The following is a 19189-nucleotide window of genomic DNA, read 5'->3' on the forward strand; positions in this document are numbered from 1 at the left end:
GGTTCCTGCATGCTCGGCAAGTGGTTCTGGCGAGTCCGGCAGGTGCTTCTGGTCTGTCCAGGAGCTGGTTCCAGCATGGCCGGCACGTGGTTCTGGCACGTCTGTGAGGTGCTTCGGGCATGCCCAGCAGGTGATTCCTCGGTGTCCGCCAAGTGGTTCTGGTGTCACCGGCAGGCTATTTTGGTGTGTCCAGTAGGTCTTTCCTGCTTTTTGGACTCGTGGCTCTGGCTTGTAAGACAGGTGCTTGTGGCATTTCTGGCCCCCATTCTTACATACACCTTAGCTGGTTTCAGTGTTTCTGACACCTGTTTGCAGCATATCCAACAGGTGTTTACAATGTGTCTGGCATGTCGTTGTGCTGTGTTTGGAATCTGGTTCTGTCATGTCATTGTGTGCGGCTGGCATGTTGAAGAGATGGCTCTGCAGTGTCAGAATCGTTGTTCCACTGTGTCCAGCAGGTGGTTACAGGTGGTTCTGGCATGCAACGTGGGTGTTTCTGGTATGCCTGTTGGGTCATACTGGCATGAATGTGTGGGTCTTTGAGAGTGAGTGGAGGGTGTTTTTGGCATGTCTCCCCGGGTTTTCTGGCACATAAGGGGCATGATTCCTTTTTATACATCCGGTGAGTTTGTTTTCAGCTTCCTAAAGAGATGGAAGAAAGATGGTCTGTCGCTTGTGGCCCCTTGAGGAGTGGAGCCAATGCATTGTGCATTCCGCGTCTAGAGCAATGGAGGGCATGGCTGAGAGCCAAGGGAGCTTTCTGCCATTGATGCTTTCTGATAACCTTCAGGGGTGGTGCCACTGCCTTGTGCCTCCTACCTCTAGAGGAATGGAGGGCATGACCGAGAGTAAAGGGCCTTTCTGACATTGCTGGTTTCTGACACTGCCCCAACCATTGCACAAGGGCGGTTGGTTAAAAGCTTATTGTCTGTCTCCTCCTCAGCATGTGGAAGCACAATCATCCAGGCCTCGTCCCTATTGCTCAACAGGAAGATGTAGGCATTTCCTCTGAGCTGGGTTGGCAAGGTGGAATAGCGGCAGAAGCAGAAGTCCTTAGCGGTGAGTTAAGCGCTGGGAATAAATGGCGTTTGAGCAGCCTTTGTATGAGAGTTTCCTGGTATGATGTAACAGGACAGTGGAAAGCGAGTTGTTCATCAGCTTCCTAAAGAATTGGAGGCAAGACAGTTTATGGCTTGTTTCCCATTGAAGGTTGGAGGCAGTGCTTTGTGCCTTCCACCTGCAGAGCAATGGATGGCATGGCTTAGACCAAGGGGGCTTTCTGCCATAGGTGCATTCTGATACCCTTCAGGGGTGGTGCCAGTGCCTTGTGCCTCCTGCCTCTAGAGGAATGGAGGGCACGGCCCAGAGTAAAGGGCCTTTCTGACATTGGTGCTTTCTCACACGCCCCCAACCATTGCTCAAGGGCCGTTGGTTAAAAGCTTATTGTCTGTCTCCTCAGCATGTGGAACCACAATCATCCGGGCCTCGTTCCCATTGCTCAAGGGGAAGATGTAGGCATTTCGTCTGAGCCAGTTTGGCAAGGTGGAAATTTGGCAGAATCGGATGTTGCAGATTGGTGATTTAAGGGCTGAAAAGACACGAAGTTAAGTTGTCTTTGTATGAGATGCTCCCAGGATGCTGTAAGAGCACTGTGGAATGCGAGTGCTTTCCCAGCTTCCTAAAGAGCTGGAAGCAAGACAGTTTATGGCTTGTCTTAAATTGAAGGATGGAGGCAGTGCTTTGTGCCTTCCACCTCTAGAGCAATGGAGGGCACGGCTGCGATCAAAGGGCCCTTTCTGACATAGGTGCATTCCGACACTCTCTCCACCAGTGCACAATGGTGGTACGAAAAAGGTGTACACTCTATCACCTCCTAAGCAGGTGGACGCGCAATCATTTGGGACTCAGCCCAATTGCTTCAGGGGAAGATGTAGGCATTTCGTCTGAGCCAGGTTGGCAAGGTGGAATTGCGGCAAAAGCAGAAGTCCTATAGCGGCGAGTTAAGGGCTGGGAAGAAATGGCGTTTGAGCTGCCTTTATATGAGAGTTTCCTCGTATGCTGTACAGCACTTTGGAAAGCGAGTTCTTTCTCAGCTTCCTAAAGAGCTGGAGGCAAGACCGTTTATGGCTTGTCTCCCATTGAAGGATGGAGGCAGTGCTTTGCGCCTTCCACCTGTACAGCAATGGTGGGCACGGTTGAGAGTAAAGGGGTCTTTCTGCCATTGGTGCTTTCTGACACTCTCCCAACCATTGCACTTGGTGGTTAGTTAAAAGCCTATTGTCTCTCTCCTCCTCAGCATGTGGAACCACAATCATCCAGGCCTTGTCACCATTGCTCAAGAGGAAGATGTAGGCATTTCGTCTGTGCCGGGTTGGCAAGGTGGAAATGCGCAGGATGCAAATGCGAGTGAAGTGCTGAAAAGAAATAGCGTTCTTCCTCCTTTGTGTGAGATTTTCCCTGAATGCTGTAAGAGCACTGTGGAAAGGGAGTTTTTTCTCAGCTTCCTAAAGAGCTGGAAGCAGGGCAAGATGTGGTTTGTCTCCCATTGAGGGGTGGATCCAGAGCCAGTGCCTTGTGCCTTCCACCTCTAGAGCAAAGGAGGGCACGGCTGAGAGGAAAGGTGCCTTTCTAACATAGCTGCTTACCAACACTCTCTCCAGCAGTGCACAATGATGGTTGGAAAAAGGCGTGCAGTCTATCGGCTCCTAAGCACGTGGACGCTCAATCATATGGGACTCAGACCAGTTGCTTCAGGGGAAGACGAATCAGGCATTTCGTCTGAGCCGGGTTGGCAAGGTGGAATTGCCGCAGAAGCAGAAGTCCTAAAGCTGCGAGTTAAGGGCTGGGAAAAAATGGTGTTTCAGCTGCCGTTGTATGAGATGTTGCCAGGACACAGAAAGACCACTGGTGATAGCGAGTTCTTTCTCAGCTTCCTAAAGAGATGGAAGGAAGATGGTCTGTGGCTTATGGCCCCGTGTGGGTGGAGCAAGTGCATTGTGCATTCCACGTCTACAGCAATGCTGGGCACGGCTGAGAGCAAAGGGGTCTTTCTGACATAGCTGCTTTCCGACATTCTGTCCACCAGTGCACAATGGTGGTTGGAAAAAGGCATACAGTCTATCGTTTGCTAAGCAGGTGGACGCTCAATCATTGGGGACTCAGCCCAGTTGCTTCAAGGGATGATGTAGGCATTTCGTCTCAGCCTGGTTGGCAGGATGGAATTGCGGCAGAAGCAGAAGTCCTAAAGCGGCGAGTTAATTGCTGGGAAGAAAGGGCGTTTCATCTGCGTTTGTATGAGAATTTCCCCGTATCCTGTAACAGCACTGTGGAAAGCGAGTTCTTTCTCAGCTTCCTAAAGAGCTGGAAGCAAGACAGTTTATGGCTTGTCTCCCATTGAAGGATGGAGTCAGTGATTTATGCCTTCCAGCTCTAGAGCAATGGAGGGCACAGCTGACAACAAAGGGGTCTTTCTGACATAGCTGCTTTCCGACACTCTCTCCAGCAGTGCACAATGGTGGTTGGAAAAAGGCGTGCAGTCTATCACCTCCTTAAAACGTGGACGCTCAATCATTTGGGAATCAGCCCAGTTGCTTCAGGGGAAGGTGTAGGCATTTCGTCTGAGCCCGGTTGGCAAGGTGGAATTGCGGCAGACGCAGAAGTCCTAAAGCTGCGAGTTAAGGGCTGGGACAAAATGGCGTTTGAGCTGCCTTTGTATGAGAGGTTCCTGGTATGCTGTAACAGGACTGTGGAAAGCGAGTTGTTCATCAGCTTCCTAAAGAGCTGGAGGCAAGACAGTTTATGGCTTGTCTCCCATTGAAGGATGGTGGCAGTGCTTTGTGCCTTCCGCCTGCAGAGCAATGGAGGGCAGGGCTGAGAGCAAAGGGGGCTTTCTGCCACAGGTGCTTTCTGATGCCCTTCAGGGGTGGTGCCAGTGCATTGTGCTTCGTACCTCTAGAGGAATGGAGGGCACGGCCGACAGTAAAGGGCCTTTCTGATATTGGTGCTTTCTGACTCTCCCGCAACCATTGCTCAAGAGCGGTTGGTTAAAAGCCTATTGTCTGCTCCTGCTAAGCATGTGGAAGCACAATCATCTGGGCATCATCTCCATTGCTGAAAGGGAAGCTGTAGGCATTTCGTCTGAGCCGGGTTGGCAAGGTGGAAATCTGGCAGAAGCTGAAGTTCCAAATTGGCGAGCTAAGCGCTGAAAAGAAATGGCATATCAGCTGCCTTTGTATGAGATCTTGCCAGGACACAGAAAGAGCAGTGTTGAAAGCGATTTCTTTCTAGGATTCCTAAACAGATGGAAGCAAGACGGTCTGTGGCTTGTCGCCTCTTGAGGGGTGGAGCCAGTGCATTGTGCATTCCACGTCTGCAGCAATAGAGGGCACGGCTGCGAGCAAAGGGGTCTTTCTGACACTCTCTCCACCAGTGCACAATGGTGGTTGGTAAAAGGCGTACAGTCTATAGCCTCCTAAGCACGTGGACGCTCAATCATTGGGACACAGCCCAATTGTTTCAGGGGAAGCTGTAGTGATTTCGTCTGAGCCGGGTTGAAAAGGTGGAATTGCGGCAGACGCAGAAGTCCTAACGTGGCGAGTTAAGTGCTGGGAAGAAATGGCGTTTGAGCTGCCTTTGTATGAGAGTTTTCTCGTATGCTATAACGTCACTGTGGAAAGCGAGTTCTTTCTCAGCTTCCTAGAGAGCTGGAATCAAGACATTTTATGGCTTGTCTCCCATTGAAGGATGGAGACAGTGCTTTGTGCCTTCCACCTCTAGAGCAATGGAGGGCACGGCTGAGAGTAAATTAAAGGGGTCTTTCTGCCATTGGTGCTTTCTGACACTCTCCCAACCATTGCACTTGGTGGTTAGTTAAAAGCCTATTGTCTGTCTCCACTTCAGCATATGGAACCACAATCATCCGGGCCTGGTCCCCATTGCTCAAGGGGATGATGTAGGCATTTCGTCTGAGCCGGGTTGGCAAGGTGGAATTGTGGCAGAAGCAGAAGCTCTAAAGTGGCGAGGTAAGGTCTGGCAAGAAAGGCCGTTTGACCTTCATTTCTATGACAGTTTCCCCGCAGGTTTTTCCCCATAGCCGAGCAGGTGTTTCTGGCATTCTCAGCAGGAGGTTCGGGCATGTCCGGCAGGTGGTTCCAGGCTGTCCAGGATGTGGTTCTGGCGTGTCTGGCACGTGGTTCTGGTACGTCTCAGAGGTGGTTCCGGCATGCCCGGCCGGTGATCCCGGAGAGTCCACCAAGTGATTCTGGCATAACCGGCAGGTGATTTTGGCATGTTCTGCTGGTGGTTCCAGCCTGCTCGGCAGGTGGTTCAGGCAGGTCCAGCAGGTGGTTCCTGTATGTCCGGGAGGTGGTTCCGGCGTGTCCGGCAATTGGTTCTGGCACGTCTGAGACATGGTTCTGGCATGCCCGCCAGGTGATCCCGGAGATTCCGACAAGTGGTTCTGGCCTAGCAGGCAGGTGATTTTGGCGTGTCCGGTAGGTGGTTCTGGCAAGTAGAGCAGGTGGTTCTGGCATGCTCGGCAGGTGGTTCAGGTGTGGCCGGCAGGTGGTTCCAGTCTTTCCAGTACGTGTTTCCAGCTTGTCTGGCACGTGGTTCTGGTACGTCTGAGTGGTGGTTCCGCCATGGCTGGCAGGTGATTCTGGACTGTCCCCCAGGTGGTTCTGGCATAGCCAGCAGTTGATATGGGCCTGTCCGGCAGGTGGTTCCAGCGAGTCAAGGAGGTGGCTGTGGGGTGTTCGGCAGGTGGTTCCGGTGTGTCTGGCAGGTGGTTCCGTTCTGTCTGATAGTTCGTTCCGGCATGTCCGGCACGTGCTTCTGGCACGTCTGAGAGGTGGTTCTTGCATGCCAGGCAGGTGATACCGGAGTGTCGGGTAAGTGGTTGTGGTGTAGCCGGCACTTCATTTTGGCGTGTCCGGCAGGTGGTTCTGGCGAGTAGAGCAGGTGGCTCAGGCGTGCTCGGCAGGTGGTTCCGGCACGTATTGCAGGTGGTTCCGGTCTGTCTGGTAGGTGTTTCCGGCGTGTCTGGCACGTGCTTCCGGCACGTCTGAGAGGCGGTTCCGGCATGCACGGCACATGATTCCGGAGTGTCCGCTAGGTAGTTCTGGCATACCCGGCAGGTGATTTTGGCGTGTCTGGCAGGTGGTTCAGGCGAGTTGAGCAGGTGGTTCCGACGTGCTCGGCAGGTGCTTCCGGCGTCTCTGGCACTTGTTTCTGGCGCATCTGACATGTGGTTCCAGCATGCCCAAAAGGTGATTCTGGTCTGTCCGGGAGGTGGTACCGGCGTCTACGGCATGTGGTTGAGTTACGTCTCAGTGGTGGTTGCGCATGCCCAACAGGTGATTCCGGACTGTCCACCACATGGTTCTGGCACGTCTGAGAGGTGGTTCCAGCATGCCCCACAGGTGATTTTGCAGTCTCCCGCAAGTTGTTCTGGCGTAGTCGGCAGGTGATTTTGGCGTGTCTGGCAGGTGATTTTGGCGTGTCCAGCAGGTGGTTCCGGTGTGCTCTGCAGGTGGTTCAGGCAGGTCCCCTAGGTGGTTCTTGTCTGTCCGGGAGGTGGTTCTGGCATGTCTGGCAGGTGATTCCGGATTGTCCACCAAGTCGTTCTGGCGTAGCCGGCAGGTGATTTTCGCGTGTCCCACAGGTGGTTCCAACGATTCGAGCAGGTGCTTCCGGCTAGCTCGGCAGGTGCTTCTGACTTCTCCGGTACTTGATTTTTGCACATTTGAGAGTTGGGTCCGGCATTCCCGGCAGGTGATTCCGGAAAGTCTGGCTAGTGGTTCTGGCATAGCCAGCAGGTGATTTTTGCGTGTGCGGCGGTGGGTCCTGCGAGTCGAGCAGGTGGTTCCTGCATGCTCTGCAGGTGGTTCCGGCGTGTCCGGCACGTCGTTCTCGCATATCTGAGAGGTGGTTCCGGCATGCCCGGCATGTGATTTCGGAGTGTCTGCCGAGTGGTTGTGGTGTAGCCGGCAGGTGATTCTGACATGTCCAGAAGGTGGTTCTGCAGAGTGGATCAGGTGGTTCCGGCATCCTCGGCAGGTGGTTCTGGCGAGTCCAGTACATGGTTCTGACAGGACTGAGAGGTGGATCCGGCATGCCCGGCGGGTGATCCCGGAGAGTCCGCCAAGTGGTTCTGGCGTACCCCGCAGGTGTTTCTGGTGTGTCCGGCAGGTGGCTATGGTGAGTTGAGCAGCTGGTTCCGGAGTGCACGGCAGGTGGTTCAGGTGGGTCTGGCAGGTGGTTTCGGTCTGTGCGGGGTGTGGTTCCGGCATCTCAAGGACATGGTGCTGGCACGTCTGAGGGTGGTTCCGGCCGGCCCGACAGGTGTTTCCGGAGTGTCCACCAAGTGGTTCTGGCGTAGCTGGCAGGTGATGTTGGCGCGACCGGCGGGTGGTTCCAGCAGCCCGACAGGTGATTCCGAAGTGTTCACCAACTGGTTGTGGCATAGCCGGCAGGTGATTTTGGCATGTCCAGCAGGTAGTTCTGGGGAGTGGATCAGGTGGTTCCGGCGTGCTCGGCAGGTAGTTGTGGCACCTCTGAGAGGTGGTTCCAGCATGCCCGGCAGGTGATTCCGGAGTGTCCGACAAGTGGATGTGGTGGAGCCGGCTGGTGATTTTGGCGTGTCTGGCAGGGGGTCAGGCAAGTCAAGCAGGTGGTCCCGGCGTGTCCGGCAGGTGGTTCCGGTCTGTCCTGGAGGTGGTTCCAGAGTGTCTGCCGAGTGGTTCTGGCGTATCCGAAAGGTGATTTTCGCGTGTCCAGCAGGTGGTTCTGGGGAGTGGATCAGGAGGTCCTGGCATACTCGGCAGGTGGTTCCGGTGTGTCCAGCACATGGTTCTGGCACGTCTGAGAGTTGGTTCCAGCATGCCCGGCAGGTGATCCCGGAGAGTCCTCCAAGTGGTTCTGGCGTACCCCACAGGTGTTTCTGGTGTGTCTGGCAGGTGGCTCTGGTGAGTCGAGCAGGTGCTTCCGGCGTGCTCAGCAGGTGGTTCAGGCAGGTCCGGCAGGTGTTTGCAGTCTGTCCATGAGGAGGTTCCGGCATGCCCGCAAGGTGATTCTGGAGTGTCCAACAAGTGGTTTTGGCATAGCAGGCATTTGATTTTGGCCTGTCAGGCAGGTGGTTCCAGCATGGACAGCAGGTGGTTCCGGCGAGCTCGGCAGGTGCTTCCGGTCTCTCCGACACGTGGTTGTGGCACTTCTGAGAGATGGTTCTGGCATGCCCGGCAGGTGATTCCGGAGTCTCTGGCATGTGGTTCTGGCACCTCTGAGAGGTGGTTCTGCCATGCCCGGCACGTGATTTTGGCATGTCTGGCAGGTGTTTCTGGCGAGTCGAGCAGGTGGCTCAGGAATGCTCAGCAGGTGCTTCCGGCATGTCCGGCACGTGGTTCTGGTGAGTCTGACAGCTGGTTCTAGCATTTCCGGCAGATGATTCCGGATTGTCCACCAAGTGGTTCTGGCGTACGCACCAGGTGATTTTGGCGTGTCAGTTAGGTGGTTCCGGCGAGTCGAGCAGGTTCATCCGGCGTGTTCGGCAGATGCTTCCGGTGTCATTGGCATGTGGTTCTGGGATGTCTGAGAGGTGGTTCCGGCATGCCCGGCAGGTGATTGTGGAGTGTTCGCCAAGTGGTTCTGGCGTAGCCCGCAGATGATTTTGCATGTCCGGCGGGGGTTCCGGCGAGTCAAGTCGGTGGTTCCGGCGTGTCCAGCAGGTGGTTCTGGTCTGTCTGGCAGGTGGTTCTGGGGTGTCCGGCCCGAGGTTCTGGCACCTCTGAGAGGTGGTTCCAGCATGCCTGGCAGGTGATCTCGGAGAGTCCTCCAAGTGGTTCTGGCGTACCCAGCAGGTGTTTCTGGTGTGTCCGGCAGGTGGCTCTGGTGAGTCGAGCCGGTGGTTCCAGCGTGTCCATCATGTGGTTCCGGTCTGTCCGGCAGGGGGTTCTGGCGTGTCCGGCACGAGGTTCTGGCACGTCTGAGAGGTGGTTCCGGCCAGCCCGACGGGTGTTTCCGGAGTGTCCGCCAAGTGGTTCTGGAGTAGCTGGCAGGTGATGTTTGCGTGACCGGCAGGTGGTTCTGGCAAGTCAAGCAGGTGGTTCCGGCGTGCTCGGCAGGTGCTTCCGTTGTCATTGGCATGTGGTTCTGGCATGTCTGAGAGGTGGTTCCAGCATGCCCGGCAGGTGAGTCCGGAGTGTCCGACAAGTGGTTGTGGTGTAGCCGGCTGGTGATTCTGGCGTGTCCGGCTGGTCGTTCTGGCGAGTCAAGCAGGTGGTCCCGGCGTGTGCGGCAGGTGGTTCCGGTCTGTCCTGGAGGTGGTTCCGGAGTGTCTGCCGAGTGGTTCTGGTGTAGCCGGCAGGTGATTTTGGCATGTCCAGCAAGTGCTTCCGGCAAGCTCGGCAGGTGGTATCGGCGTGTCTGGAACATGGTTCTGGCACATCTGAGAGATGGTTCCGGCATGCCCGGCAGGTGTTTCCGGAGTGTCTGCCAAGTGGTTCTGGCGTAGCTGGCAGGTGATGTTGGCGTGACCGGCAGGTGGTTCCAGCAAGCCCAGCAGGTGATTCCGGAGTGTTTGCCAAGTGGTTCTGGCGTAGCCGGCAGGTGATTTTCCATGTCCGGCGGTGGTTCCGGCGAGTCGAGCCGGTGGTTCCGGCGTGTCCGGCAGGTGGTTCCGGTCTGTCCAGCAGGTGGCTCTGGCGTGTCCGGTACGAGGTTCTGGAACGTCTGAGATGTGGTTCCGGCATGCCCAACAGGTGATTCTGGAGTGTCCGCCACGTGGTTCTGGCGTACCCAGCAGGTGATTTTGGCGTGTCTGGCAGGTGTTTCTTGCAAGTCGAGCATGTGGCTCTGGCACGCTCAGCAGGTGCTTCGGCGTGTCCGGCACGTGGTTCTGGTGTGTCTGAGAGCTGGTTCTGGCATGTCTGGCAGATGATTCCGGAGTGTTCACCAGGTGGTTCTGGCATACCCGGCAGGTGATTTTGGCATTTCAGGTAGGTGGTTCCGGCGAGTCGAGTAGGTGGTTCCGGCGTGCTCGGCAGGTTGTTCAGGCGGGTCTGGCAGGTGGTTTCGGTCTGTTCTGGGTGTGGTTCCGGCATCTCAGGCACATGGTTCTGGCACGTCTGAGAGGTGGTTCCGGCCGACCCGACAGCTATTTCCGGAGTTTCCACCAAGTGGTTCTGGCGTAGCTGGCAGGTGATGTGGGCGTGACCGGCAAGTGGTTCCAGCAATCCCAGCAGGTGATTCCGGAGTGTCTGCTGAGTGGTTCTGGCGTAGCCGGCAGGTGATTTTTGCGTGTCCAGCAGGTGTTTCCGGCGAGCTCGGCAGGTGGTACAGGCGTGTCCGGAACATGGTTCTGGCGTGTCTGAGAAATGGTTCCGAAATGCCCGGCAGGCGATTCCGGAGTGTCCGGCATGTGGTTCTGGCACCTCTGAGAGGTGGTTCCGGCATACCCGGAAGGTGGCTCCGGAGCGTCTGCCGAGTGGTTCTGGCGTAGCCGGCAGGTGATTCTGGTGTGTCCAGCAGGTGGTTCTGGGGAGTGGAGCAGGTGGTTCCGGCATACTCGGCAGGTGGTACCGGCGTGTCAGGAACATGGTTCTGGCAAGTCTGAGAGGTGGTTATGTCATGCCCGGCAGGTGATTCTGGAGTGTTCGCCAAGTGGTTCTGGCATTGCCGGCAGGTGATTTTGCATGTCCGGCGCTGGTTTCTGCGAGTCGAGCCGGTGGTTCTGGCGTGTCCGGCAGGTGGTTCTGGCGTGTCCGGCACGAGGTTCTGGCACGTTTGACAGGTGGTTCCGTCATGCCTGACAGGTGATTCCGGAGTATCCGCCACGTGGTTCTTGAGTACCCTGCAGGTGATTTTGGCGTGTCTGGCAGGTGTTTCTTGCAAGTCGAGCATGTGGCTCAGGCAGGCTCAGCAGGTGCTTCGGCGTGTCCGGCACGTGGTTCTGGTGTGTCTGAGAGCTGGTTCTGGCATGTCCGGCAGATGATTCCGGAGTGTCCACCAAGTGGTTCTGGCATACCTGGCAGGTGATTTTGGCGTGTCAGGTAGGTGGTTCCGGCGAGTCGAGCAGGTGGTTCCGGCGTGCTCGGCAGGTGGTTCAGGCGGGTCTGGGAGGTGGTTTCGGTCTGTTCGGGGTGTGGTTCCGGCATCTCAGGCACATGGTTCTAGCACGTCTGATAGGTGGTTCCGGCCGGCCCGACAGGTGTTTCCATGGTGTCCGCCAAGTGGTTGTGGCATAACTGGCAGGTGATGTTGGCGTGTCCGGCACGTGGTTCTGGTGTGTCTGAGAGCTGTTTAAGACATGTCCGACTGGTGATTCCGAAGTGTTCACCAAATCGTTCTGGCGTAGCCGGCAGGTGATTTTGGCGTGTCCAGCAGGTGGTTTTGGCAAGTCGAGCAGGTGGTTCTGGCGTGCTCGGCAGGTGCTTCCGGTGTCATTGGCATGTGGTTCCAGCATGTCTGAGAGCTGGTTCTGGCATGCCCGGCAGGTGATTCCGGAGTGTTCGCCAAGTGGTTCTGGCGTAGCCGGCAGGTGATTTTGCATGTCCGGCGGTGGTCCCGGCGAGTCAAGCCGGTGGTTCCAGCGTGTCCAGCAGGTGGTTCCGGTCTGGCCGGCAGGTGGTTCTGGGGTGTCCGGAACAAAGTTCTGGCACGTCTGAGAGGTTGTGTCGTCATGCAGTTCACGTGATTCCGGCTTGTCCGCCAAGCGGTTCTGGTTTAGGGGGCAGGTGATTTTGGCGTGTCGGGCAGGTGGGACCGGTGAGTCAAGCAGGTGGTTCGGGCGAGTGTTTCCTGTGTTTCCGGTCTGTCCGGGAGATGGTTCCGCCCTGTCCGGCACGTGCTTCTGGCACTTCTGAGAGGTTGTGCTGGCATGCCCGGCAGGTGATTCTGGAGTGTCCGCCAAGTGGTTGTGGCGTAGCCGGCTGGTGATTCTGGCGTGTCTGGCTGGTGGTTCTGGCGAGTCAAGCAGGTTGTCCCGGCATGTCCGGCAGGTGGTTCCGGTCTGTCCTGGAGGTGGTTCCGGAGTGTCTGCCGAGTGGTTCTAGTGTAGCCGTATGTGATTTTGGCGTGTCCAGCAAGTGCTTCCGACGAGCTCGGCAGGTGGTATCGGCGTGTCTGGAACATGGTTCTGGCCCATCTGAGAGATGGTTCCGGCATGCCCGGCAGGTGATTCCGGAGTGACCGCCAAGTGTTTCTGGCATACCCAGCAGGTGATTTTGGCATGTCCGACAGGTGTTTCTTGCGAGTCGAGCAGGTGGCTCAGGCATGCTCAGCAGGTTCTTCTGGCGTCTCTGGCACATGGTTCTGGTGTGTCTGAGAGCTGATTCTGACATGTCCAGCAGATGATTCCGGAGTGTCCACCAAGTGGTTCTGGTATACCTGGCAGGTGATTTTGGCATTTCAGGAAGGTGGTTCCCGCTAGTTTAGCAGGTGGATCAGGCGTGCTCGCCAGGGGGTTGAGGCGGGTCTGGCAGGTGGTTTCCATCAGTTCGGGGTGTGGTTCCGGCATCTCAGGCACATGGTCCTGGCACGTCTGAGAGGTGGTTCCGGCCGGCCCGACAGGTTTTTCCGGAGTGTCCGCCAAGTGGTTCTGGCGTAGCTGGCAGGTGATGTTGGCGTGACCGGCAGGTGGTTCCAGCAATCCCAGCAGGTGATTCCGGAGTGTTCGCCAACTGGTTCTGGCGTAGCCGGCATGTGATTTTGGCGTGTCCCGCGGTGGTTCCAGCGAGTCGAGCCGGTGGTTCTGGCATACTCGGCAGGTGGTTCCGGCGTTTCCGGCACATGGTTCTGGCATGTCTGAGAGGTGGTTCCGGCATGCCCGGCAGGTGATCCCGGAGAGTCCTCCAAGTGGTTCTGGCGTACCCCGCAGGTGTTTCTGGTGTGTCCGGCAGGTGGCTCTGGTGAGTCGAGCAGGTGGTTCCGGCGTGCTTGGCAGGTGTTTCCGGCAGGTCCGGCAGGTGTTTGCCGTCTGTCCATGACGTGGTTCCAGCATGCCCGCAAGGTGATTCTGGAGTGTCCACAAAGAGGTTTTGGTGTAGCCGGCATATGATTTTGGCCTGTGAGGCAGGTGGTTCCCCATGTTCAGCAGGTGGTTCTGGCGAGCTCGGCAGGTGCTTCCGGTCTCTCCGGTACGTGGTTGTGGCACATCTGAGAGATGGTTCCGGCATGTCTGGCAGGTGATTCCGGAGTCTCCGGCATGTGGTTCTGGCACGTCTGAGAGGTGGTTCCGGAATGCCTGGGATGTGATTCCGGAGTCTCTGCCGAGTGGTACTGGCGTAGCCGGCAGGTGATTCTGGCGTATCCAGGAAGTGGTTCTGGGGAGTGGATCTGGTGGTTCCGGCATACTCGGAATTTCGTACCGGCGTGTCCGGAACATGGTTCTGGCAAGTGTGAGAGTTGGTTCCGGCATGCCCGGCAGGTGATTCCGGAGTGTTCATCACGTGATTCTGGCGTAGCCGGCAGTTGTTTTGCATGTCCGGCGGTGGTTCCGGCGAGTCGAGTCGGTGAGTCCGTCGTGTCCGTCAGGTGGTTCCGGCCTGTCCGGCACGTGCTTCTGGCACTTCTGAGAGGTTGTGCTGGCATGCCCGGCAGGTGATTCTGGAGTGTCCGCCAAGTGGTTCTGGCGTAGCCGGCAGGTGATTTTGGCGTGTCCGGCAGGTGGTTCTGGGGAGTGGATCAGGAACTTCCGGCATTCTCAGCAGGTGCTTCCGCCATCTCCTGCATGTGGTTGTGGCACGTCTGAGAGGTGGTTCCTGCATGCCCGGCAGGTGATTCCGCAGTGTGCAACAAGTGGTTGTGTCGTAGCCGGCTGGTGATTCTGGCATGTCTGGTAGGTAGTTCTGGCGAGTCAAGCAGGTGGTCCCGGCGTGTCTGGCAGGTGGTTCCGGTCTGTCCTGGAGGTGGTTCCGGAGTGTCTGCCGAGTGGTTCTGGTGTAGCCGGCAGGTGATTTGGGCGTGTCCAGCAGGTGGTTCTGGGGAGTGGAGCAGGTGGTTCCGGCATACTTGGCAGGTGGTTCCGGCGTGTCCGGCACATGGTTCTGGCACGTGTGAGAGGTGGTTCCGGCATGCCCGGCAGGTGATCCTGGAGAGTCCTCCAAGTGGTTCTGGCGTATCCCACAGGTGTTTCTGGTGTGTCCGGCAGGTGGTTCTCTTGAGTCGAGCAGGTGGTTCCGGTGTGCTCGGCAGGTGGTTCCGGCAGGTCCGGCAGGTCTTTGCCGTCTGTCCATGACGTGGTTCCGGCATTCCCGCAAGGTGATTCTGGAGTGTCCACCAAGTGGTTTTGGCATAGCCGGCATATGATTTTAGAGTTTGAGGCAGGTGGTTCCAGCATGTCCAGCAGGTGGTTCCGGCGAGTTCGGCAGGTGCTTCCGGTCTCTCCGGCACGTGGTTGTGGCACGTCTGAGAGATGGATCCGGCATGCCCGGCAGGTGATTCCAGAGTCTCCGGCATGTGGTTCTGGGCCCTCTGACAGGTGGTTCCGGAATGCCTGGCATGTGATTCTGGGGTGTCTGCCGAGTGGTTCTGGCGTAGCCTGCAGTTGATTTTGGCGTGTCCAGTAGGTGGATCTGGGGAGTGGATCACCTGGTTCCGGCATACTCTGCAGGTGGTACCGGCGTGTCCAGAACATGGTTCTGGCACTTCTGAGAGGTTGTGCTGGCATGCCCGGCAGCTGATTCTGGAGTGTCCGCCATGTTGTTCTGGCATACCCAGCAGGTGATTTTGGCGTGTCCGGCAGGTGGTTCTGGGGAGTGGATCAGGAACTTCCAGCATTCTCGGCAGGTGCTTCCGCCGTCTCTGGCATGTGGTTGTGGCACCTCTGAGAGGTGGTTCCAGCATGCCCGGCAGGTCATTCCGGACTGTGCGACAAGTGGTTGTGGCGTCGCCAGCTGGTGATTCTGGCGTGTCCGGCAGGTGGTTCTGGCGAGTCAAGCAGGTGGTCCTGGCGTGTCCGGCAGGTGGTTCCGGTCTGTCCTGGAGGTGGTTCAGGAGTTCCTGCCGAGTGGTTGTGGCGTAGCCGGCAGGTGATTTTGGCGTGACCGGCAGGTGGTTCTGTGGAGTGGCACAGGTGGTTCTGGCATGCTCAGCACGTGCTTCCGGCGTCTCCGGTATGTCGTTCTTGCACGTTGAGAGGTGGTTCCAGCATGACCGGCATGTGATTCTGGAGTATGTGCCAAGTGGTTCTGGCGCAGCTGGCAGGCGATTTTGGCGTGTCAGGTAGGTGGTTCCCTCGAGTCGAGCAGGTGGTTCTGGAATGCTCGGCAGGTGGTTCAGGCGGTTCTGGCAGGTGGTTCCGGTCTGTCCAGCAGGTGGTTCTGGGGTGTCCGGCACAAGGTTCTGGCATGTCTGAGAGGTTGTGTTGGCATGCCCTTCACGTGATTCCTGCTTGTCCGCCAAGTGGTTTTGGTGTAGCGGGCGGGTGATTTTGGCGTGTCCGGCAGGTGGGACCGGTTAGTCACGCAGGTGGTTCCGGCGAGTGTTTCCTGTGTTTTCGGCCTGTCCGGGAGATGGTTCCAGCCTGTCCAACACGTGCTTCTGACACTTCTGAGATGTTGTGTTGGCATGCCCGAAAGGTGATTCTGGAGTGTCCGACAAGTGGTTGTGGCATAGCTGACTTGTGATTCTGGCATGTCCGGCGGTGGTTCTGGCGAGTCAAGCAGGTGGTCCTGGCGTATCAGGCAGGTGGTTCCGGTCTGTCCTGGAGGTAGTTCCGGAGTGTCAGCCGAGAGGTTCAGGCGTAGCCGGCAGGTGATTTTGGCGTGTCCATCAGGTGGTTCTGGGGAGTGGATCAGGTGGTTCCGGCATACTAGTCAGGTGGTTCCGGTGTGTCCGACACATGGTTCTGGCACGTCTGTGAGGAGGTTCCAGCATGCGCGGCAGGTGATCCCAGAGAGTCCTCCAAGTGGTTCTGGGGTACCCCACAGGTGTTTCTGGTGTGTCCGGAAGGTGGCTCAAGTGAGTCGAGCAGGTGGTTCCGGCTTGCTCTGCAGGTGGTTCAGGCAGGTCTGGCAGGTGTTTGCAGTCTGTCCATGACGTGGTTCCGGAATGCCCGCAAGGTGATTCTGGAGTGTCCACCAAGTGGTTTTGGCGTAGCCGGCATATGATTTTGGCCTGTGAGGCAGGTGGTTCCTGCATGTCCAGCAGGTGGTCCCGGTGAGCTCGGCAGGTGCTTCCGGTCTCTCCGGCAGGTGCGTGTGGCTCGTCTGAGAGATGGTTCCGGCAGGCCCGGCAGGTGATTCCGGAGTGTCTGCCGAGTGGTTCTGGGTTAGACGGCAGGTGATGTTGGCGTGTCCAGCAGGTGGTTCTGGGGAGTGGATCAGGTGGTTCCGGCATGCCCGACAGGTGATTCCGGAGTGTCCACCAAGTGGTTCTGGTGTACCCGGCAGGTGATATTGACATGTCAGACAGGTGTTTCTTGCGAGTCGAGCAGGTGGCTCAGGCATGCTCAGCTGGTGCTTCCGGCGTATCTGGCACGTGGTTCTGGTGTGTCTGAGAGCTGGTTCTGGCATGTCCGGCAGATGATTCCGGAGTGTCCACCAAGTGGTTCTGGTATACCTGGCAGGTGATTTTGGCGTGTCAGGAAGGTGGTTCCAGCTAGTTGAGCAGGTGGATCAGGCGTGCTCGCCAGGGGGTTCAGGCGGGTCTGGCAGGTGGTTTCGGTCTGTTCGGGGTGTGGTTCCGGCATCTCAGGCACATGGTTCTGGCCCGTCTGAGAGGTCGTTCCGGCCGGCCCGACAGGTGTTTCCGGAGAGTCCGCCAAATGGTTGTGGCATAGCTGGAAGGTGATGTTGGCGTGACCGGCAGGTGGTTCCCGCCAGCCCGGCAGGTGATTCCGAAGTGTTCACCAAATGGTTGTGGCGTAGCCGGCGGGTGATTTTGGCGTGTCCAGCAAGTGCTTCTGGCGAGTCGAGCAGGTGGTTCTGGCGTGCTCGGCAGGTGCTTCCGGTGTCATTGGCATGTGGTTCCGGCATGTCTGAGAGGTGGTTCCGCCATGCCCGGCAGCTGATTCCGGAGTGTTCGCCAAGTGTTTCTGGTGTAGCCGGCAGGTATTTGGCATGTCCGGCAATGGTTCCGGCGAGTCGAGCCGGTGGTCCCGTTGTGTCCGGCAGGTGGTTCCGGTCTGTCCAGCAGGTGGTTCTGTGGTGTCCGGCACGAGGTTCTGGCACGTCTGAAAGGTTGTGTCGGCATGCACTTCACGTGATTCCGGCTTGTCCGCCAAGTGGTTCAGGTGTAGCGGGCAGGTGATTTTGGCGTGTCCGGCAGGTGGGACCGGTGAGTCAAGCAGGTGGACGGGCGAGTGTTTCCTGTGTTTCCGGTCTGTCCGGGAGATGGTTCCGGCCCGTCCGGCACGTGCTTCTGGCACTTCTGAGAGGTTGTGCTGGCATGCCTGGCAGGTGACTCTGGAGTGTCTGCCAAGTGGTTCTGGCGTAGCCGGCAGGTGATTTTGGTGTGTCCGGCAGGTGGTTCTGGGGTGTCCAGCATGAGGTTCTGGCACGTCTGAGAGGTTGTGCCGTCATGCCCAAAACATTATTCCGCCTTGCATTCAAAGTGGTTCTGGCGTAGCCGGTAGGTGATTTTGGCGTGTCCGGCAGGTGGTCCTGGCGTGCTCAGCACGTGGTTCCAGTCTGTGCAGTACATCTTTCCAGCTTGTCCGGCAAGTGGTTCTGGTACGTCTGAGAGGTGGTTCCAGCTTGTTGGGCAGGTGGTTACGGTCTGTCCCGGAGGTGTTTCTGGCATGTCTGTAATGTGGTTCTGGCACGTCTGTGACGTGCTTCAGGCATGCCTGGCAGCTGATTCCTGGGTGTCCACCAAGTGGTTCTGGCATCACCAGCAGTTTATTTTGGAATGTCCAGCAGGTCTTTCCTGCTTTTTGGACTCGTGGCTCTGGCTTGTAAGACAGGTGTTGGTGGCATTTCTGGCCCCCGGTTCTGACATACTCCGCAGGTGGTTTCACTGTTTCTGGCACCTGTTTGCAGCATATCCATAAGGTGTTTCCAATGTGTCTGGCATGTTGTTGTGCTCCGTTTGGAATCTGGTTCTGTCGTGTCTGTTGTGTGCAGCTGGCATGTTGAAGAGATGGTTCTGCAGTGTCAGAATTGTTGTTCCACTGTGTTCAGCAGGTGGATACAGGTGGTTCTGGCATGCAACGTGGGTGCTTCTGGTGTGCCTGTTGGGTCGTTCTGGCATGAATGTGTGGTTCTTTGAGAGTGTGTGGAGGGTGTTTTTGGCATGTCTCCTGGGGTTTTCTGGCATCTAAGGGGCATGATTCCTTTTTATGCGTCAGGAGAGTTGGTTCTCAACTTCCTAAAGAGATGGAAGAAAGATGGTCTGTGGCTTGTCGCCCCTAGAGGGGTGGAGCCAATGCATTGTGCATTCCGCGTCTAGAGCAATGGAGGGCAAAGCTGAGAGGAAAGGGGCCTTTCTGACATAGGTGTTTTCTGACAATCTTTCCACCAGTGGTCAACTGTGGTTGGTGAAAAGTGTATTGTCCCTCTCCTGCTAAAGACATGGTTGCACAATCATTTGGGACTCAGCCCAGTTGCTTAAGGGGAAGATGTAGGCATTTTGTCTGAGCGGGGTTGGCAAGGTGGCATTGCGGCAGAAGCAGAAGTTCTAAAGCTGCGAGTTAAGGGCTGGGAAGAAATGCCATTTGAGCTGCCTTTGTATGAGAAATTCCCCGGTCTGCTGTAACAGGACTTTGGCAAGCGAGTTGTTTGTCAGCTTCCTAAAGAGCTGGAGGCAAGACAGTTTATGGCTTGTCTCCCATTGAAGGATGGAGGCAGTGCTTTGTGCCTTCCACATCTAGAGCAATGGAGGGCACGGCGGAGAGCAAAGGGGGATTTCTGCCATAGGTGCTTTCTGATGCCCTTCATGGGTGGTGCCAGTAGCTTGTGCCTCCTGCCTCTAGAGGAATGGAGGGCATGGCCAAGAGTAAAGGGCCTTTCTGACATTGGTGCTTCCTGACACACCCCCAACCATTGCTCAAAGGCGGTTTGTCCAAAGCCTATTGTCTGTCTCCTCCTCAGCATGTGGAACCACAATCATCCGGGCCTCGTCCCCATTGCTCAAGGGGAAGATGTAGGCATTTCTTCTGAGCCGGGTTGGCAAGGTGGAAATGCGGCAGAAGCAGATGTTGCAGATTGCCGAGTTAAGGGCTGAAAAGACACGGCGTTCAGCTGCCTTGGTATGA

The sequence above is a fragment of the Equus caballus genome, unplaced genomic scaffold (genome assembly GCF_041296265.1).
Source record: "Equus caballus isolate H_3958 breed thoroughbred unplaced genomic scaffold, TB-T2T haplotype1-0000019, whole genome shotgun sequence".
In the NCBI taxonomy this organism is placed as follows: Eukaryota; Metazoa; Chordata; class Mammalia; order Perissodactyla; family Equidae; genus Equus; species Equus caballus.